This window comes from Cebus imitator, unplaced genomic scaffold, assembly GCF_001604975.1.
Source record: "Cebus imitator isolate Cc_AM_T3 unplaced genomic scaffold, Cebus_imitator-1.0 Scaffold131, whole genome shotgun sequence".
NCBI classification, from domain to species: domain Eukaryota; kingdom Metazoa; phylum Chordata; class Mammalia; order Primates; family Cebidae; genus Cebus; species Cebus imitator.
The window spans coordinates 3,931,155-3,947,784 of record NW_016107446.1 but is presented as its reverse complement, the minus strand read 5'-3'; the positions used below and the strand labels follow the sequence as shown (position 1 = coordinate 3,947,784).

Here is a 16,630-nt window from a genome sequence, read left to right as displayed (position 1 = left end):
ATGTACATTGCCTTCTCAGAGTGAAATTAACTATTGGAATCATGAGATTTTTGCATATAATAATGTTTTACTTACAGTATTTACTGCCTCAGCCAGGCACAGTTGCTCACGCCCGTAATCTCAGCACTTTGGGAGGCTGAGGAGGGCAGATCACTTGAGCTCAGGAGTTCGAGACCAGCCTGGCCAATATGGTGAAACCCCATCTCTACTAAAAATACAAATATTAGCCAGGTGTGGTGGCCTGCCCCAGTAGTCCCAGCTACTCTAGAGGCTGAGGTGGGAGGACCCCTTGAACCCAGAAGGTAGAGGTTGCAGTGAGCTGAGCTCCTGCTATGGCACTCCAGCCTGGGTGATAAAGTAAGACCCTATCTCAAAAAAAGAAAAAATAATAATTTACTGCCCTAAACTATTTAATAGTACATCATTTTCCCAAAATGTGTTTTTATTAATGTGGTATTTCCACTAGATACAATACTAGTAAGTTTAACATTCATCAACAAAGGTGGATTTGGGTGAGTTATTTCTAATGTGAAATGCTATGAAATAAACCACATGGTATAAATAGTAAGGGAAGCTGAGAAAGAAAAAGCAAGCTACAGAGATGTTAAGTGACATGCCTTTAGTTTCTCCTAATTGCCCATGAAAAATATGATTTGAAACTGTCACCTGTAGAGGGTTGTGTCTTCAAGTTATCTAAGTTCTTGGCATTTTGAACAAAGAATTGGACAAAACGCCCAGCAAAGCAAAGAAAGAATGAAGCAACAAAAGAACAAAAGCAAGAATTTATTGGAAACAAAAGTACACTCCACAGTGTGGGAGCGGACCAAGCAGCAGCTCAAAGGCTGGGATACAGAATCTTCTTGGGACCAAATACCCTCTAGAAGTTTCCCGTTGGCCACTTCATGCTCACCTCACATAACTGAAGTGGTAGCCTGCAATCAGCCTGCCAAAAGCAACCAATCAGAGGTTAGGGTGAAGTTACAAAGTTATTCTTCTACGCAAACGAAGACTTGGCCTGCAATGAGTCTGATTGGTTGTAAACAGCAACCATTCAGAATCTGAAGGGAAGTTACAAAGTTGCAAAGGAAGACTCCTCCCAGGCTCAGTATGATTTCTTGTGGACAGCCAATTTCCCATCTTTTGGCTGAAAAGGTCAAAGGAGTAAGCTTTGTTTTTTGTTTTTTTGTTACTTAGGCATGGAAAGTTAGGGTTTTCCTTTCAATGTAGTTCTAGGAAATAAGCGTGAAACAACTTTAGGTTCCCTGCCTCCAGACCCTATTCTCCTGCTTCAAAACCATTTGGGTTTTTCTACTGAAGTTGTAAGTTCACAGGAGTACTTCTACATATAGCACTTGTGATGGTTAATTTTATGTGTCAACTTGATTGGGACACAGAGTGCCCAGACATTTCCTCTATAGGGTATTTCTAAATGTGATTAACATTTGAATTGGTAGACTGAATAAAGCAAATTGCCCTCCCTGTTGTGGGTGGGTTAATCCAAGCCCTTAGAGAATTGAGTAGAACAAAAATCATAGTAAGAGCGAATTTGCCTGCTCTGCCTGACTATTGAGCTGGGACAGAAGTCTTCTTGTGCATTTGAAGTAGAACTTATATCTACAAGCCTTGATTTAAGACTAGGTTCAATAACCAACTTGTGTTCTTCACTGACTATGGCTTCTATTTCCTCTTTCCTCTCTGAGTAGACAGAATCCTGGTTTCTTTCCTTCTATCTATTCAGGTAGGGTCAAAGTTCTTCTCCCTGTTTGTCCTTTTTCAATCAGAAGGGTGAAATACATCTTGCCCATTTTGAAAGATGGTCACCTTGTCTTCCAAATAGCTTATTTATTATTATTTCAATAGCTTTGATGGAATTCTTTAGTTTAATTAAATCCCATTTGTCAATTTTTGCTTTTGTTGCCATTGCTTTTGGTGATTTCAACATAACTAAAACACCAAAAGCAACAGCAACAAAAGCCAAAACAGACAAATGGGATCTAATTAAACTCCAGAGTTTCTGCACAGCAAAAGATACTATCAATAGAGTGAAATGGCAACCAACAGAATGGGAAAAAGTTTTTGCAATCTATCCCTCTGACAAAGGGTTAATATCCAGAATCTATAGAGAACTTAAACAAATTTACAAGAAAACAACCCCATCAAAAAGTGGGCAAAGAACATGAACAGATACTTTTCAAAAGAAGACATGCAACCAACAAACATGTAAAAAAGCTCATCATCACTGGTTATAAGAGAAATGTAAATCAAAACCACATTGAGATACTATGCCAGTTAGAATGGCAATCATTAAAAAATCAGGAGACAACAGAGGCTGGAAAGGATGTAGAGAAACAGGAATGCTTTAACACTGTTGGTGGCAGTGTAAATTAATTCACCCATTGTGGAAGACAGTGTGATGATTCCTCAAGGATCTAGAACTAGAAATACTATTGACCCAGCAATCCCATTACTGGGTATATACCCAAAGGATTATAAATCATTCTATTATAAGACACATGCGCACATATGTTTATTGCAGCACTGTTCACAATAACAAAAGACTTAGAACCAACCCAAATGCCCATCAATGACAGACTGGATAAAGAAAATGTGGCACACCTAGACCATGGGATACTATGCAGCCATAAAAAAGGATGAGTTCATGTCATTTGCAGTACGTGGATGAAAGTGGAAACCATCATTCTCAGCAAACTGACACAAGAACAGAAAACCAAACACCGCATGTTCTCACTCATAAATGGGTGTTGAACAAAGAGAATACACGGACACAGAGAGGGGAATATCACACACTGGGGCCTGGGGGGTGGGGGATGGGAGGAATAGCAGAGGGTAGAGGGGTTGGGGAGGGATAACATTAGGAGAAATACCTAATGTAGATGAAGGGGTGATGGATGCAGCAAACCACAACCATGGCACGTGTATATCTATGTAACAAACCTGCATGATCTTCACTCACATGTACCCCAAAACTTAAAGTATAAATAAATAGAAAAAAAAGAAAAAATATATTTGCCCATGCCTATGTCCTGAATAGAATTGCCTGGGTTTTCTTATAGGGTTTTTATAATTTTGGGTTTTACATTTAGGTCTTTAATCCATCTTGAGTTAATTTTTATATGAGGTGTAAGGTAAGGGTTCAGTTTCAATTTTCTGCATATGGCTAGCTAGTTCTCCCAGCACCATTTATTAACTAGGAAATCCTTTCCCCATTGCTTGTTTTTGTCAAGTTTGTCGAAGATCAGATGGTTGTAGATATGCAGTTTTATTTCTGAGTTCTCTATTCTGTTCCAGTGGACTGTGTGCCTGTTTTTGTACCAGTACCATGCTGTTTTGGTTACTGTAACCTTGTAATATAGTTTCAAGTTGGGTAGCATGATGCCTCCAGCTTTGTTCTTTTTGCTTAGGATAGTTCTGGCTATACAAGCTCTTCTTTGGTTCCATGTGATTTTTTTTTTTTTTTTTTTGAGACAAAGTCTTGCACTGTCACTAGCTGGAGTGCAGTGGCGTGATCTTGGCTAACTGCAATCTCTGCCTCCTGGGTTCAAGCAATTCTCCTGCCTCAGCCTCCCTAGTAGCTAGGACTACAGGCACATGCCACCATGCCCAGCTAATTTTTGTATTTTTAGTAGAGACAGGCTAGCTTATTTTTGTATTTTTAGTAGAGATGGGGTTTCACCATGTTTGCCAGGATGGTCTCCGTGTCTTGACCTCATGATCCACCTGCCTCAGCCTCCCAAAAGTGCTGAGATTACAAGCATGAGCCGTGTGAATTTTAAAAGGTTTTCTAATTCTGTGAAGAATGTCAATGATAGTTTAATGAGAATAGCATTGAATCTACAAATGCTTTTGGCAGCATGGCCATTTTCACGATACTGATTCTTGCTATCCGTGAGCATGGAATGATTTTCTATTTGTTTTTGCCTCTCTGATTTCCTTGAGTAGTGGTTTGTAGTTCTCCATGAAAAGGTCCTTCAATTCCTTTGTTAGCAATATTTCTAGGTATTTTATTCTCTTTGTGGCAGTTGTGAATGGGAGTTTATTCATGCTTTGGTTCTCTGCTTGTCTATTGTTGGTGTAGAGAAATGCTTATGATTTCTACACATTGATTCTGTATATCCTGAGACTTTGCTGAAGTTGCCTATCAGTTTAAGAAGCTTTTGGTCTGAGTCAGGGAGGTTTTCTAGATATAGGATCATGTCATCTACAAACAGAGACAATTTGACTTCCTCTGTCTCTATTTGAATACCCTTTATTTATTTCTCTTGTTTGATTGCCCTGGACAGAATTTCCAATACTATGTTGAATAAGAGTGGTGAGAGAGGGCAGGCATCCTTGTCTTGTGCCAGTTTTTAAGGGGCATGCTTCCAGTTTTTACCCATAAAGTATGATATTGGCTGTGGGTTTGTCCTAAATGGCTCTTATTATTTCGAGATATGTTCCTTCATTACCTAGTTTATTGAGAGTTTTTAACATGAAGGAAAGTTGAATTTTATCAAAGTCCTCTATGCAAATAAATTGAGATATGGATCTTTTGAGATACTCGCGATTTCGTCTTTAGTTCTGTTTATGTGATGAATTATATTGATTGATTTGCATATAATGAACCAGCCTCGCATCCCAGGGATGAAACCAACTTGATTGTGGTGGCTAAGCTTTTTAATGGCTGCTGGACTTGGTTTGCTAGCATTTTATTGAGGATTTGTGCGTTGATGTTCATCAGGGATATTCGCCTGAGGTTTTCTTTTCTTGTTGCATCTTTTCCAGGTTTTGGTATCAGGATGATGCTAGCCTCATAAAATGAGTTAGGGAGGAGTCCCTCCTTTTCAATCATTTGGAACAGTTTCAGAAGAAATCGTACCAGCTCCTCTTTGTACCTCTGGTAGAATTTGGCTGTGAATCCATCTGGTCCTGGGCTTTTTTTGTTTGGTAGGCTATTAAATACTGCCTCAATTTCAGAACTTGTTATTGGTCTATTCAGAGATTTAACTTCTTCCTGGTTCAGTCTTGTTTGTATGTGTCCAGGAATTTATCCATTTCTTCTAGATATTCTCATTTATTTGCATAGAGGTGTTTATAGTATTCTCTGATGGTTGTTTGAATTTCTGTGGGGTCAGTGGTGGTATCTCCCTATCATTTCTGATTGTGTTTATTTGAATCTTCTTTTTCTTCTTCTTCATTAGTCTAGCTAGAGGTTTATTTTATTGATTTTTCAAAAAATCAGCTCCTGGATTCGTTGATTTGTTTTTTTTGAAGGGTTTCTTGTGTCTCTATCTCCTTCAGTTCTGCTCTGAGCTTGCTTATTTCTTGCCTTCTGCTAGCTCTAGGGTTTGTGTGGTCTTGGTTTTCTACTTTTTGTAGTCATGATGTTAGGATGTCAATTTGAGATCCTTCCAGATTTTTGTTTGATGTGGACATTTAGTGCTATAAATTTCTCTCTCTCTCTTTTTTAGACAGAATTTTGCTCTTGTTGCCCAGGCTGGAGTGTAATGGCGTAGTCTCAGCTCACCGCAACCTCCACCTCCCGGGTTCAAGAGATTCTTCTGCCTCAGCCTCCTTAGTAGGTGGGATTACAGACATGTGCCACTACACCCAGCTAATTTTGTATTTTTAGTACAGATGAGGTTTCTCCATGTTGGTCAGGCTGGTCTTGAATTCCTGACCTCAGGTGATCTGCCTGCCTTAGCCTCCCAAAGTGCTGGGATTACAGGCGTGAGCCACCACACCCAGCCCAATTTTTCCTCTTAACACTGCTTTAGCTGTGTCCCAGATATTCTGGTACATTGTCTCTTTGTTCTAATTCATTTCAAATTACTTGATTCCTGCCTTAATTTTATTATTTACTGAGGAGTCATTCAGGAGCAGGTTGTTAAATTTCCATGTTATTGTACAGTTTTGAGTGAGTTTCTTAATCTTGAGTTCTAATTTGATTGCACTGTGGTCTGACAGACTGTTGTCAGTTCTTTTGCATTTACTGAGTAGTGTTTTACCTTCTATTATGTGATCAATTTTAGAGTAAGTGCCATGTGTCACTGAGAATAATGCTGTTTTTGTGTGTCAAGCTCTGTAGATGTCTATCAGGTCCACTTCATCTAGAGCTGAGTTCAAATCCTGAATATTCTTGTTAATTTTCTGTCTTAATGATCTGTCTAATATTGATAGTGGGGTATTAAAGTCTCCTGCTATTATTGTGGGGTGCTCTCAGTTTCTTTATAAGTCTTTAAGATCTTGTTTCATGAATCTGAGTGCTCCTGTATTGGGTGCATATATATTTAAGATAGTTAGCTCTTGTTGAATTGAACTGTTTGCCATTATGTAATGGCCTTCTTTGTCTTTTTTGACCTTTGTTGGTTTAAAGTCTACTTTGTCAGAAACTAGGATTGCAACCCCTGCATTTTTCTCCTTTTTATTTTCTTAGTAAATTTTCCTCCAGCCCTTTATTTTGAACCTATGTGCATCTTTGCATGTGAGATATGTCTCTCAAATATAGCACACCAATGAGTCTTCTCTTTTTATCAAGCTTGCCACTCTATGTCTTTTAATTGGAGGATTTAGCCCATTTACATTTAAGATTAATATTGTTGTTATGTGTGAATTTGATCCAGTCATCATGATGCTGGCTGGTTAATTTTGCAGACTTATTAATGTAGTTGGTTTGTACCATTGTTCGTCTCTGTACTTCAGTGTGTTTTTGTAGTGGCTGGTAAGTTTTTCCTTTCCATGTTTAGCACTTCCTTCATGAGCTCTTCCCAGGCAGGCCTGGTGGTGACAAAATCTCTCAGGATTTGCTTGTCTGAAAAGGATCTTAGTTTGGCCTGATTTGAAATTCTGGTTGAAAATTATTTTCTTCAAGAATGTTGAATATTGGCCCCCAGTCTCTTTTGGCTTGTAGGGTTTCTGCTCAGATATAAGCTGTTAAGTCTGATGGGCTTCCCTTTATAGGTGACCTGGCCATTCTGTCTGGCTGCCCTTAACATTTTTTCTTTCAATTCAACCTTGGATAATCTGATGATTATGTGAATTGGGGTTGATCTTCTTGTGGAGTATCTTATTGGGGTTCTCTAGATTTCCTGAATCTGAATGTTGGCCTGTCTTGCTAAGTTGGGGAATTTCTCCTGGATGATATCCTGAAGTGTGTTTTCCAACTTGGTTCCATTTTCCTGGCCTCTTTCAGGTACTCCAATCAGTCATAGGTTCTGCTCTTTTGACATAGTCCTATAGTTCTCAGAGGCTTTGTTCATTCCTTTTCATTCTTTTTTTCTCTAATCTTGTCTGCTTGCCTTATTTCAGCAAGATAGTCTTCAAGCTCTGATATTTTTTCTTTCACTTGGTTGGTTTGGCTATTGATACTTGTGCATGCATCATGAAGTTCTCATGCTGTGTTTTTGAGCTCCATCAGGTTATTTATGTTCCTCTCTACACTGGTTATTCTAGTTAACAGCTCCTGTAATCTTTTACCATGGTTCTTAGGGCTGGGGTGGATGACTGCCAATGGGTATTTTTTTTTGGAATTTTTTTCTGGGGGGATGATAACAATTTCTAAACTTGGAGAAACTCTGGAGTGACATCAGGAAGATAGTTAACTAGAAGCCCTTAGTGCTCATCCCCCCATAAAGACAGCCACAAGAATGAGTAAACAACTACCTTTTAATGCAAAGAACTGAGGAAGAGAACCTGAGTGCATCAGAGAAGTAACAGAAACTCTGGTGAGTACAGAAACTTGGGACAGCCACATAAGAAACAGAAGGAAAGGCTGGCTTCCACCACTAGGATCAACTGGGAACCAGGAAGAACTTCTCCCTACAGTAAGGAGGTAAACAAGATAATCCCAGCAACCCCCATCAACACCCTAGACACCTACAGATGTCACCACTGGGGTGCCCTGTAGTTCTGACAGGCACTAAACCTAGCTGAGGAAGCTACCTGGAGTACACACAGCTGTGCTCCCCTCAGAGAAGGAGCTGACTCTGTGCCCTGTGTTTACTTTGCTACACATCTTATAACTGGAACTATGGCTGGGTTTTGTCTTGCTTTGAGGATGAGTAGCCATGGCTTCCTTTAATCCCTGAGGCTAAGCTGCTGCTGAATCATCTTAGCCTGTTGGAACAAAATCCCTAAACTGAGCTGTGAACAGCTGTTACACCCTTCCTTATGGGGCCAATGGAGGTGAAACCACTCTATCTACCTCTCTCCTTGCTCCATTGGGCCAGAGCAGAAGCAGCACCTTACCTCCTGTGAAAGCAGTATTTGGCTGCTCAGACTAGTCATTCTTTCCTGGTGCCTAAATTGAAGCAGCACCTTGAATCCCAGGGAATGGTGCCTTTGCTGCCCAGCATGGTCACTAAATTCCAGTACCTAAGCTGAAGTTGCACTGTCATCCTATGGAAATGGTGCCTGGCAGCCAGAAGAAGGACACCCCCCAGGCCTGAGCTGAAGAGGCACTTTGCCTCCTGGGAAAATGGTGCCTTGGCTGAGCTGAGCAGCTAAGCATTTCAGGGCAGAGCTGACATAGTACCTTGTATCCTAGGGAAATGGAGAAGTGGCTGAACTGTGAAATAACACCATGCAGGCTGAACAGCTCTAGTACCCTGATTCCCTGGAGCTAGACTATCTCCCTAGAATCTGCACATCAGAGGCATACCTATCTGTCAGGAGTAGAGTCACCACTATATTGTTCCCTGCCCTCTCTCAAGGCCCAACTGACAGCTGTGCTTTGTTATTCTCAGGTATTTGTTGCTGTTGCACCTAGTATCACAGAAACTGAGATGGGAAACTGCTGAGCCCCATCACCCAAGGCTTTAGAGTCTCTACTACATACTGCCTCATCTTGAGACTGAAGTTGCCACTGAACATTGACTCAGGTTCCCAAAATGCAGCCATACCCTGCTCCCCAAGCCAAAAACTCCAGAGCCGTCCTTCCTCTATGGAGTCAGGTCAGTGCTGTGCCCTGCTCCCGGGGGAAAATCATGGCTACAACTCAGCCTTCGGGGCCTGAGCTGGTAGAGGGGTACATCAATGTCACAGATCCTAGCTCTGTGGTCAACCCACATCAAACCCTGCCATAGAAAGCCAACCTGTACCCAAGACCCAAGTGCCACAGTAGGTTTGTGTGACCCAGAGTCTAGGACCTTGGCCTCACAGCTGCTCTGAGCACCTGCGCCTGGAACTTAGCACTGCTGCAACTGACTGTAGGCTGAGTGAGACTTGACATAATGGCAGATCACCTCAGCTAAGTCTCCCATTATGAGGAAATTGAAAGTAGAATACCAAAAGTCCTTGACACCAAGGACATGAACAACCTATGCTGCCACTGCCATAAACATCTACAGCCTAGGCCACTGAGGTCCCCACAGTTATTGCTGATGTTGAGTGCAGCTGAAGAGGCTTGTAAAGATTATACCACTACACCTATCTAAAAACAAAGCCACTACACCCTTTCTAATTGGAACACTGAAACCAAACTGCAGGTGAAAGTCCCTACAAAAGTCACTCCAGAAAGTTTGGAAGAAGTGACTATTCCACCAGATGCACAGACATCAATAAAGGGACACAGAACATGAAAAGCAAGAAAATATGACACCATTAAAAAACATAATGCTAGTAGCAGACTGCAGTGAAAAGAAAATCAATGGGCCAGGCATGGTGGATCATGCTTGTAATTCCAGCACTTAGGGAGGTCAAGGCAGGTGGATCAACTGAGGTGAGGAGTTTGAGACCAGCCTGGCCAACATGGTGAAACCCTGTCTCTACTAAAAATAAAAAATAAATAAAAACTTTAGCTGGGTGTGGTGGTGTGTGCCTGTAATCCCAGCTACCTGGGAGGGAGGAGAATCATTTGAATCCAAAGCAGAGGTTGCAGTAAGCCAAGATCATGGTGGAAAAGAAATTCAACCTAATGATTTTAAGGAAACTCCATGAAATAGAAGAAAATACAGATAAACAATTCAGATTGCCTGCAGTCAGAAGTTTGAGACCAGTCTGGCCAATGTGGTGAAACCCCATCTCTACTAAATACAAAAATTAGCTGGGTGTGGTAATCCCAGCTACTCAGGAAGCTGAGGCAGTGGAATTGCTTGAACCAGGGTGTTGGAGGTTGCAGTGAGCCAAGATCACAACACTGCTCTCCAGCCTGGGTGACAGAGCAAGACTCTGTCTCAAAAACAAAACAAAAACAAAACAAAACAAAACAACCCCCAAGTAATTCAATAAAGAGATAGAAATCATAAAAAAGAACCAAAAAGAAATCCTGCAGCTGAAGAATTCAATGAACGAAACAAAAGATACAATACAGATCTTCAACAGCAGATTGGATCAAATTGAAGAATCCCTGAACTTAAAGATAGCTTATCTGAAATTATCCAGTCAGAGAAAAAATAAAAATAAAAATGAAAAACAGTGAAGAAAGCTTTTAAGACTTATAGGACACCATTAGCTGAACAAAATTTTATATTATGGAAGTTACAGAAGAAGAAGGGAAAAGACATTAAAAACCTACTTTAAAAAATAATAGCCGAAAACTTCTCATCTGGGGAAATATATGGACATCCAAATTCAGGAAGCTCAAAGGTTCCCAAACAGGTTCAACACCAAAAGGTCCTCCCTAAGCCATTATAGTCAAACTGTCAAAAGTCAAAAAAAAAAAAAAAAAAAAAAAAAAAAAAAAAAAAAAAAAAAAAAAAAAAAAAAAAAAAAAAAAAGAAAAGAAAAAAAAAGTGTCAACTCAAATACAAGGGAATCCCCATTAGAATAACAGCATATTTCTCCACAGAAACCTTACAGGCCAGGAGAGAGTGGGATAGTATATTCAAAGTGCTGAAAAAAGGGAAATTACCAGCAAAGGATACTATGCCTAGAAAAGCTATGCTTCAGAAATTAGGGAGAAATAAAAGTCGAGGGGGAGATGCGGGAAAAAAAAAAAAAAAGTCTTTCCCAGACAAAAAAACAATGAGAGAATTTATCACTACTGGACCAGCCTTAAAAGAAATTCTCCAGGGAGTCCTATATCTAGAGGTGAAAAGACAACAAGCATTATCATTGGAAACAAGAAAAAGTATAAAACTCACTGGTAGAGCAGACACACAAATAAGAAAAAGAATCAAATTTAGCATTGCAGGAAACCACCAAACTGCAATGATAAACAATAAGAAAGGAACAAAGAATACACAAAACAACTAAAAAAGAATTAAAAAATGACAGGAATAAGTCCTCACCTATCAATAATAATCTTGAATGTAAATGGATTTAATTCTCCACTTAAAAAATGTAGATTGGCTGAAGAGATTTTTGAAAAAATAACCCAACCATATGCTGCCTGTGAGGAACTCACTTCACCTGTAAAAACGTGTATAGACTGAAAATGAAGAAATGAAAAAAGACATTCCACAAAAACAGAAACTACAAGTGAGCAGAACTATCTAACTTTTATCAGATAAAACTGACTTTAAGTCAAAAGCAGTAAGAAGAGACAAATAAGTTCATTATATAGTAATAAAGGGATCAATTCAGCAAGAGAACATAACAATTCTAAATATTATCTATGTATCCAACACCAGAGTACCCATATATAAAAATCAAATATTACTAGATCTACAGGGAAAGGTAGACTTCAATAAAATAGTTGGAGACTTCAACACCCCATTCTCAGCATTAAACTGATCACCTAGATAGACATTAAACAAAAAATGAATTTAAAGTGCACTTCAGAACAAATGGACCTTTTCAGAACAAAGAGACATTTATAAAGCATTACATCCAACAGCTACAGAATACACATTCTGTTCATGAGTAAATAGTACGTTCTCCAGGATGGAACATGTGATTTGGCCATAAAACAAGGCTCAGCAAATTTAAAAGAGCTAAAATCATATCAAGTATCTCTTCCGATCAAAAGGAATAAAACTAGAAATCAATAAAAAATTTCAAAATAATACAAATATACAAAAATTAAACAACATGCTCCTGAATGACTAGGTCTGTAGAGAAATTAGGAAAGAAATTTTTAAATGTTTGAAACAAATAACAAAAGAAACACAACATACAAAAACCTATAGGCTGGACGCGGTGGCTCACGCCTGTAATCCCAGCACTTTGGGAGGCTGAGGCAGGTGGATAACCTGAGATAAGAGGTCAGGAGTTTGAAACCAGCCTGCCAAACATGACGAAACCCCATCTCTACTTTAAAAAAGAAAAATAGCTGGGCATGGTGGCGGGTGCCTGTAATCCCAGCTACTTGGGAGGCTGGGGCAAGAGAATTGCTTGAACCCAGGAGGCAGAGGTTACAGTGAGCTGAGATTGTGCCACTGCACTCCAACCTAGGTGACGAGTGAAATTCCGTCTCAAAACAAAACAAACAAAACAAACTATGAGATACAGCTAAAGCAATATATATTTTTTTCTTTTTTAAATATTTTATTGCGTTTTAGGTTTTGGGGTACATGTGAAGAGCATGCAAGATTGTTGCATAGGTATATACATGGCAATATAGTTTGCTGCCTTCCTCCCCATAACCTATACCTGGCATTTCTCCCTATGTTATCCATCCCCAACTCCCCACCCCCTGCTCTCCCTCCCCTAGTTCCCCCCAACAAACCTCAGTATGTGATGCTCCCCTCCCTGTGTCCGTGTGTTCTCATTGTTCAACACCTGCCTATGAGTGAGAACATGCAGTGTTTGATTTTCTGTTGTGTCAGTTTGCTGAGAATGATGGTTTCCAGGTTCATCCATGTCCCTACAAAGGACACAAACTCACCATTTTTTTATGGCTGCATAATATTCCATGCTGTATATGTGCCATATTTTCCCATCCAGTCTATCATCGATGGGCATTTGGGTTGGTTCCAAGTCTTTGCTATTGTAAACAGTGCAGCTAAAGCAATATTAAGAGAAATTTATAGCAATTAACATTGATATCAAAAAAATATAAAAATTTCAAATAATCCAATGACACATATCGAGGAATTAGAAAAGGAAAATCAAAACCAAGATTAGCACAAGGAAATAAATAATAAAGATCAGAGTACAAATACATTTGAAACTAAAAAACCAATACAAAACGTCAATGAAATTAAAAGTTCGTTTTTTGAAAGGATAAACAAAATCAACAAATCACTAGGTAATCACAAGAAAAAGAGAAAAGCGGAAAAGAAAATAAGGAATAAAAAACGGAAACACTAAAACTTATACCACAAAAACACAAAGGATCATTACAGACTATTACAAACAAGTATACACCAAGAAATTGGAAAACCTAGCAGAAATGGTTACATTTCCAGACAACCTACCAAGATTGAATCAAGAAAAAACAGAAAACCTGAAAAGACTATGAATAACAGGATTGAATTTATAATAAAAAGTGTCCCATTAAAAAAAGCCCTTGACTCAATGACTCCACTGAGGGATTCTACCAAACAGTTAAGGAACTAACACAATTCTTTTCAAACTACTTCAGAAAATTGAAGAGGATCTGTTCCAAGCTCATTCTATGAGGCCAGTATTTCTCTGACATCAAAACCAGACAGGGACTCAGAAAAAGAAAACTATAGATCAGTATCCCTGATGAACCTAGATGCAAACATCTTTAACATAATACTAGCAACTTGAATCTAGCAGCACATTTAAAAGATCATTCAGTATTATCAAGTGGGATTTATCTCAGGGATGCAAGGATGGTTACATATATGCATATTAAAAAACATGACATATCACATCAACAAAGTGAAAGACAAAAGCCATATACTCAATAGAAGCTGAAAAAGCATTTGATAAAATCCAACATCCATCCCTGATAAAACGCCCAACAAATTAGGTTATAGAAGGGCCATACCTTAACACAGTAGAAGCCATGTATGACAAATCCATAGCCAACATCATACTGAATAGCAAAAAGTTGAAAACTTTTCCTCTAAGAACTGGAAAAAGACAAGGATGCCCCCTTTCACCACTCTGGAGAGAAGAAGGAAAGAAAGAAAGAAGCTAGAGGAATCACATTACCAGACTTAAAAATATAATACAAAGCTATAGTAATCAAAACATCATGGTACTGGCATAAAACCTGACACATAGACCAGTGTAACAAAGTAGAGAGCCCAGAAATAAATCCACATATTTACAGCCAACTTATTTTCAACAAAGCTACCAAGAATATTCATTAGGGGAAAGTTTCTTCAATAAATGGATACTCATATGCAGAATACAATAAGATGTCTATCTCTTACCATATATAAATATCAACTAAAAATTGATTAAAGATTTAAATGTAAGACCTGAAACTATGAAACTACTAGAAGAAAACTTAGGGAAAATGCTTGAAGACATTGGTCTAGGCAAAGATTTTATGGCTAAGACCTCAAAAGCATAGCAAAGACAAATGAAATATATCAAACTACAAAGTTTCTGCACAGCAAAGGAAACAATCAACAGAGTGAAAAGACAATCTGCAAAGTTGGAGAAAATATTTGCAAATGATTCATCCAACAAGGGAGTAATATCCAAACCTCAGTATTATGCAATATACTTTTTTTTTTTTGAGACAGAGTCTTGTTCTGTTGCCTAGGCTATAGTGGAGGGGTGTGATCTTGGCTCACGGCAATCTCCGCGTTCAAGTGATTCTCCTGCCTCAACTTCCTGAGTGGCTGGGAATATAGGCTCAACCTCCTGAGTTGCTGGGATTACAGATGTGTGCCACTACACCCAGCTAACGTTTTGTATTTTTAGTAGAGATGGGGTTTGATTGTTAGCCAGGATGGTCGTAATCTCCTGACCTCGTGATCCACCAATCTTGACCTTCCAAGGTGCTGGGATTACAGGTGTGAGCCACAGTGCCCGGCCAGAATATACTCTTAACAAACCTACATATGTACTCCCTGAATCTTAAAAAAGGCAACAACAACAACAAAAAGGCTTGGCTTTTGACCTCATTCTAAGCTTTTGACATGCCTTCTTCACTAAACTTAATTATCTCTAGATTTTGATTTGAGTGAGAGATGTGTGAGTCTTTCTATGACTTAAACACTTAGAAGGCATTGCAGGGTTTTTAATTGGCCTAATTTCAATATTGCTGTGTCTCAGGAAATAGATAGGCCTAAGGAGAGAGAGAGGGATGGGGGAACAGGTGGTCAGTGGAGCAGTCAGAGCACATACAATATTTATCGATAAATTTGCTATCTTATATGGGTACAGTTTGTGGTATCTGAAAAAAATTACAATAGTAACAACAAAGATCACTGATCATGACATCATAACAAATGTAATAATAGCGGCCCGTGGACGCCGCTGAAGAAGCATCGTTAAAGTCTCTCTTCTCCCTGTCATCAAGTCTAAGTCAGAGTCTCCTAAAGAGCCGGAACAGCTGAGGAAGCTCTTCATTGGATGGTTGAGCTTTGAAACAACCAATGAGAGCCTTAGGAGCCATTCTGAGCAATGGGGAACGCTCACAGACTGTGTGGTAATGAGAGATCCAAACACCAAGCACTCCAGGGGCTTTGGGTTCGTCCCCTATGCAACTGTGGAGGAAGTGGATGCAGCCATGAATGCAAGACCACACAAAGTGGATGGAAGAGTTGTGGAACCAAAGAGAGCTGTCTCAAGAGAAGATTCTTAAAGACCAGGTGCCCACTTAACTGTGAAAAAAATATTCGTTGGTGGCATTAAAGAAGACACTGAAGAACATCACCTAAGATTATTTTGAACAGTATGGAAAAATTGAAGTGATTGAAATCATGACTGACAGAGGGAGTGGCAAGAAAAGAGGCTTTGCCTTTGTAACCTTTGATGACCATGACTCCGTGGATAAGATTGTCATTCAGAAATACCATACTGTGAATGGCCACAACTGCGAAGTTAGGAAAGCCCCGTCAAAGCAAGAGATGGCTAGTGCTTCATCCAGCCAAAGAGGTCGAAGTGGTTCTGGAAACTTTGGTGGTGGTTGTGGAGGTGGTTTCGGTGGGAATGACAACTTTGGTCGTGGAGGAAACTTCAGTGGTTGTGGTGGCTTTGGTGGCAGCCGTGGTGGTGGTGGATATGGTGGCAGTGGGGATGGCTATAATGGATTTGGTAATGATGGAGGCAATTTTGGAGGTGGTGGAAGCTACAATGATTTTGGCAGTTACAACAGTCTTCAAATTTTGGACTCATGAAGGGAGGAAACTTTGGAGGCAGAAGCTCTGGCCCCTATGGTGGTGGCGGCCAATACTTTGCCAAACCATGAAACCAAGGTGGCTATGGCAGTTCCAGTAGCAGCAGTAGCTATGGCAGTGGCAGAAGATTTTAATTAGGAAACAAAGCTTAGCAGGAGAGGAGAGCCAGAGAGGTGACAGGGAAGCTACAGGTTACAACAGATTTGTGAACTCAGCCAAGCACAGTGGAAGGATTGTTTGAGGCTAGGAGTTTGAAACCAGCCTGGGCAACATAGCAGGACCTATCTCTACAAAGCAAAATATAACATAATGTAATGTAACATAACAAACATTAATACAACCAATACATTTGACATTATCTAGCAGAGTTCAGCAAATGTATATTCTGTTACCAGTCCACTCCTACATATGTTAAACTCTTGTACATACTGTGAAACATGCAGAATAATGTCCTTGGCAAAATCACTTACAAGAACAAAAAA

General features: G+C 39.5%; 1 pseudogene; it reads left to right on the top strand.

The window, feature by feature from the left end:
• On the top strand, window positions 1–16,315 carry LOC108312914 (annotated as a pseudogene).
• The last annotated feature ends 315 nt before the right edge of the window (window positions 16,316–16,630 follow it).